Source organism: Pinus tabuliformis, chromosome 8 (assembly GCF_031772625.1).
Source record: "Pinus tabuliformis cultivar Carrire ecotype Pingquan chromosome 8, CPIR1, whole genome shotgun sequence".
Taxonomy (NCBI): Eukaryota; Viridiplantae; Streptophyta; class Pinopsida; order Pinales; family Pinaceae; genus Pinus; species Pinus tabuliformis.
In genome coordinates, this window is record NC_142294.1 from 743,649,688 (window position 1) to 743,656,148 (window position 6,461).

Below are 6,461 nucleotides of genomic sequence, written 5' to 3' on the forward strand. Positions count from 1 at the left end.
GATGCCCTAAACACCTCCTATGTAAAATGGTATCAAAACAATTCCACAACCTCCCATAACAACTCCTATGTAATTTCGTATGAAGGAAGAGGACGATGAAGATAAAGCAAAGGACGTGTTTGCGTCATTTCCATGGAATGTGCGCATAATAATCCTTTTTGTCTTCTGTTGTTATGGTCCACTAAGCTCACATGGAAAAAGCGTTAGCCTCATATCAAGTCAAAGAATTGGTGGTCAATCGATTTTGTTTCTAGACTCCGACCTATCATTGCTCCCTTAGAGCCAGGTGGTGCCTAACGAAGAGTGTTTGCATGGATAAACATCAACATTTAATTGTTTTGCTTTTGATGTTTCGCTTTTGCCGTTAAATTTGACATTTAAATGTTGTTGAAATTATGGTCCCTAGAACTCAAACTTTACATGGCACCTGCCAAAAAACTTTGTCAGACAAAACTGCTACTTCAAATCTGACGCCACCCAATAAGCCTGCATCTTCAATTCTACATTTGACTTTACCAAACCTCAATCCAATGGTTTTCAAGCTATTGACACAACAAATATTAATGACAATATATATTTTCTTTTACAATGAGTAAAAATAATAATAATTTAAAATAAAAATATAATTTCAATAATTTTTATATTTTTTTTTTTACTTAACAATCTGAGATATATCATGATGTAAGTGTTTTGATATTTATCAATATTTACTAATCATTTAATTTATATGGTTGTGTTAGTAACCTTAGTGTTTTGATATTTATCAATATTTACCAATTATTTAATTTATATGGCTGTGTTAGTAACCCTAGTGTTTTGATATTTATCAACATTTACCAATCATTTAATTTATATGGCTATGTTAGTAACCCTAGTGGCCTACATAGCCATGGGGTTACCTCAATTTGTCAAGTTCCAGTTGCTAAAATACCTCACCAATGGGAGGTCATGAGGTCAATTCTCCTAGACTCCCTTGGGGTCAGGATTTTCTAATAAGCTGATGGGATGTGATCCTTTCAAGTTGATCTGCCCAGATATTTCCTCTGGAAAATAACCCTCGTGGCCTACAACCTTGTCATCCACAACGTAAACAAAAACCCGCACAATATGTCATATTACATCACCGCTCATAACCATAAAAATTCTTCTCACATATTGCGCGATCCGACAGGGATGGTGATATGTTGACAAGATTTGAGAGAATGACTTTCATTGTTTAGATCATTGGAGATATAATTTCTCCCAATGGCCCGAAAACTAGATACCACGATGAGAGCATGTGACACTTTTTCATTTCTTTCAAGTGTTTTGGACATTGGCCAAAACCATTTTCATTGTGGCATGAAAGGTGCCCATCTAAACCCAAACCCAAAGATAACAATGTGGCCTTCACATGGACTCTTAATCCTAGACACCATACCATGACATCATTGGGGTTTTCTGCTGTGATTCCACACCCTCACCAAGCACAAAATTCTTATTGGGATTAACCCTAAAATTCAACAGTAATGATTCCTCATCACTGTCTTTCATTAAATGCACACCCAAACAGTGGGTTTTATCTGTATTATTTTTGTAACCACAAACCTATCATTTTGTCTACTATTGTCATCACTTGGTTTATCTATAAGATATTGTATATGGCATCTATTCTTCCATTTCATTCTCCAATTTCATTATTGCTCGGGGAATATTTAGCACTCAATTAATCCTTTGGGAAATCATCTACACTTGTCAAAATTCCAATATCATTATTCTTTATAATGGCTTGTATTTTGGAAACTGGTTGATGTCTATGGCTCTGAGGCTTAGGAGAATCAAGATATTATTTTATCCAAAATTATGGAACTATGTTATCAAGGGTTGTAGGATCACGATGTGTTGGAAACTTGACTATACTGAGAATGGGGATGAATTAGTATAGTGCATTCATGGTCATCAATTTACTAACTTTTACTTTTCTTTCTAAAAGTTATCTGAACTATTATATAAGCATCAACAAATCATATAAATAACATATTTAATATATTAACAACATTCAACCACAACATAAGAATCAATATATAAAAACAACACATGTAGACACCAAATATAAGTGGAAATCCATAAAGGGAAAAACCATGACTTTTGTTGTTATGATGTAAAGGAAACTCCTACTTCCTCTATTACATCAGTTTTTTGTAGGCATCCACCTATAGGAGGATTCTATGTCGATTTTCTTCTGCAAGCTACAACTTGTTGGAAATCTCCTACCCCCCTCTTCTACAGGCTCCATCTTCTATTTTTTAGGCTACTACTTGAAAGGAGACAACAATCCCCTAATAAGATTACAAATTTATTTTGCTAGTTTAATTGGTCTTTGTCTCCATTTTGAACCATGTCTCTATCCTTTTCTTCCCCAACTCTAATTTACATTTGCTCCTCTTTGGCTTTCTCACTTTTCCAGACAATCCACAAACTAGGTCTCACAATAAATGAATCAATTCTCTCCCTCTCTAACCATTCTCCAATTTAAAAGAACTTCTTTTTATATGCATAAATTGTTGATTGTTAGTGTTCCATGTAGGAATATAAAGTGAAGGGTTGTCCCTTTGTATTCTAGGGCTCTTTGTGGTCTCTCTCTACATTTCCAAATTTGAAAAGTATATTTATTTTTTCTTATTACAAGTGTCATACACATTTTTCTAGGAGAAAATACACATATATATGCGGTCTTCTCATTGAGAAAATGGGTATATTTTATTTCATTCTTATTTTTTCTTGCTATTCCTTTCAAGCACACTAGTATACTTTGTTCATCTCCGACTAGAAATACACCAACAATGCATATCTCTCAAGACACACTAGCAACAATACATCAACATCTTGAATCATTTACATCACAACATTTGCAAAATATTTACATCGCAACATCTACAAGACATTTACATCACAACATATGCAAGACCATATCTGTGAAAAGCACCATACTCACTCACAACTTTACATGATCAACAATATGTACTCATTAGACCTTTACACTTTATGTGATGCTTACAAGCAAGTGCTTCACATTACACAATGACTAACAACACCTTCAACACCCTTTGCCATCAATGAAAACTTTTCCAACAGTCTCCCCTCTTTATCATTGATGACAACAATGATTTGTTCCTCCCCCTTTTGTCCCAAGAATTATTTCTTACCTCCCTAAGAATCTATTTTCCTTATTTTTCCTAACTTCTTACCTCCCCCTTTGACATTAATGGAAAGGGGGTCCAAAGCATGTTAACACTTACAATGTCAGCACTTACATTTTCAACAACATACTTGACCTCATATTTTAGGGCACTCACATTTCCTATTGCTTCACAACTTGTTGCATTCCCTTCCTGCTATGAACCTTGTAAAAGGTGCACTCCTGGTTCCCAAATAGGTAAAGGAAAATTCTTTAGGCTTCAAGCTTGTTATTCCTTGTAACCAAGCTTGTCTTTTGTGTGAGATAAGACGATCACATACAAATATCATAAGTCAAAATCCGGATCTTCTTGCAATTTAGTCTAGTCTATATTTTCTACAAAAGAGTTGCTACCTTCAACAACCAACAATGGTGGCCATAGACATGACTAATACTATGAACAAGTGCTTTGACAAGCACAAAAGATGCTTCATACTCTGAATAAATTTTCAAATGATGAAGATCTTGAGACCAAATCCTTGCTTTCATAAATAGACACAAGGAAACGTAGGCAATGTGTAGACTATCTTGCAAGAGAGAATGCCACAAATGTAGGATTGAAAAGAATATGATGATTACAATAAAACATTGTTACATCAAATATTTGTACGTTGAACTTCAAAATCTACGACTGAAGAAGAATTTCTCTTTATGCTATGTGGGAATGCAAAAAGGGGTTTCCTAAGTTCTTGTTATTTTATGTTAACTTAATGAAGACATCAACTTGAAATACTTTACAAGGCCAACGGAACCTCAAAAGGTCAGTAAGGCATTGATCAAGGATTTATAAGTCAACTACATTAGTGTTGTTGTGAATCTACCATTACTTGGCATGATATTGAAATATGATCAATCTCATTTTCATCAAGTTTTTCAACCTCTGCCTCACAAACATAACAACAAACTGGCTTGAAAAATTCATCTCTTAATTTCATTTTTAGCTTCAGGAAAGTTGTTATAATTTTTTTTGTATCGATTATCAGAATTTAAATGGAAGGGACCTGTCACAAAATGGTTTCATAAAATCACCCAACACTGAATCTATGATCTAAATTAATTGTGTCACTCCTCACCTCAATTTTCCAAAATGATGAGGTGGCTCAAAATGGTTTTTCATTTTTCGAAACCACATGTAGTTGCTGACATATTTATGACAACACCTACGAGACCCATATGCATCTTAACTATGTCTCAAACCTTATGTGTATTAGTCAAACTTAAAGAATTGTTTCTGCCATGTATTGTATAGAACTTTATTAAAGGGAGAGATTTGCATATTTGAAATGTAAAAAGATATAAATTAATATCATATATATTATTTATATATCATATTAAAATTATAGAAGCATTCGGAAAATTAAATATAAGTCTTGTGCAATCAAAAGAAAGATGTAATTGTCTACAAATCAGTTTTGTAACCAATTCTTGATAGTTAGTTTAGGGGGGCATGAATAAAAGTTACTAATAAACATTGGGAAAGGGTTCGAAATATAAAAGTGGAGAGTCTAAAAATGAAGATAAATTGTAATGAAATATCTCTCTAAAACTGAAGAATAAAGACCAAATTGATTCAATCTTTGGGCAAGTTGAAAACTTGCTTTTCTTTTTTATGTTTTTCAATTTATCTATGTTTTTCTTATGTTGGAATATTGTACAACAAAATTGGATTATTTAAGTTAATGTCTTTGAATTTACTATTGGCATTATGGTGTGCATGGATCCAAATAGGTGATGTTGGCGTTGATGTCAACCTCTCATAGCCTACCTAATTTATGGATGTCTTCATTATAACATGGTTGCAGCTAGTTTGATGTTGGCATTGAGATGGTTATGTTAGGAATTGATGTCAACTCTTGATGTCAACCTTTTGATGATGGTTAGATAATGGAAGTATGGTGTTCATGGAGGTAGAGGTTGTTGGAGATGCAGAATTTCATGTGATGGAGATGATGGCACACCTGATGATGCAAATCTTCATGGACATGACTTGTTGCAGTATGATGGCCTCGTGATGATGTTTCTATAGAGGTGTTGTTGGTACGTTCAGAGGTGTTGCAGCTTATGAAGATGATTGTTGGAGAGTGGACTTGTTGGCACTCTTTTCAACCTTCTTTGTTGGCCCTTTTAGGTCAACTTGGTAGTGACACTTGAGAGACTTGTTTGATCCACCTGAAGATGTGTCGGAGGCTATGTCAGAGTTTTGGAGGCTTCTACATATGCTGGAGAAGTGATCCAACAGGTGGCAGAGGTTTTGAGATGAAGGCTTGATGTTTTTCTTCATCCTCTGCCGCAGTTGCATGCAGCCAATCCTATGGGAGCGACTAAAAGGCTCCATTCGCTGAAAGACATGCCTATGGGAGCGACTGGAGGTTCCAGTTGAGTTCAACTAGTGTTGTGCATGCGACTGAGGATTTTCACGATATTTTCTCTATATTCCTTGCACAAATCGAAAGAAAATCGGCAAGGAAATTCTTAGAGGCTTCCAAAAAAAGTTGTAAAGGTCAGAAATGTTTTGAAAATGTCCTTCAATGATGTGAACTCATTCACTGCACAAGTAGTGTCCATAGTGGATTTATTTGGTCCAATTTGTGCACCCTTTATCCTGGACCCAAGCTCAATTTCATCCTACATGTTTTATATTCATCACTTGGGAGTTATGTGATAGTTGATGTTGAGTGTATGTGTGTAGGAGAAGGTTTCATAGAGTGAGTATGCCCCATAACTATTGGAAAGCATAAATGCTTCAGTGTGTGAGTGAAATGGCAGTTAATGGAGAATATTTCTAAAGCAGTGCATTAATTTTTTAGGTCAAAATTGAGGTTGTTGTAGCAGAGATTGTTTGGAGAGATTTTGCATGTTGTTGGAGTATATTTTGTTGGTGACTCTCACATTTGTCTTTGCAGGATTTGCTGATGTATTTGGCACATAGCCATAGTGTGTTATGATGTTAATTGTATTATGCAACATTATATTGATGTGAGGGTTTCATAGTATTCAATTTTGATGTGGCCACTATTTTGCTAGAGTTGAGAGCACATATGTTTGTGGTATTTATATTTGTTTTGATGATGATATATTGTTGCTAGAGATCATGTTGCAGAGCTGAATTGATTTGAGTAGAAAGTTTTGGGATTTAGTTTGAAAATAGATGAGAGGAGATCCACATTGAGTAGAGGAGACGTGACTTCATGGACGTGAAGAAATGATTGTGAAGTTTTAGTGAAAGGAACTATTTCTCAATCCA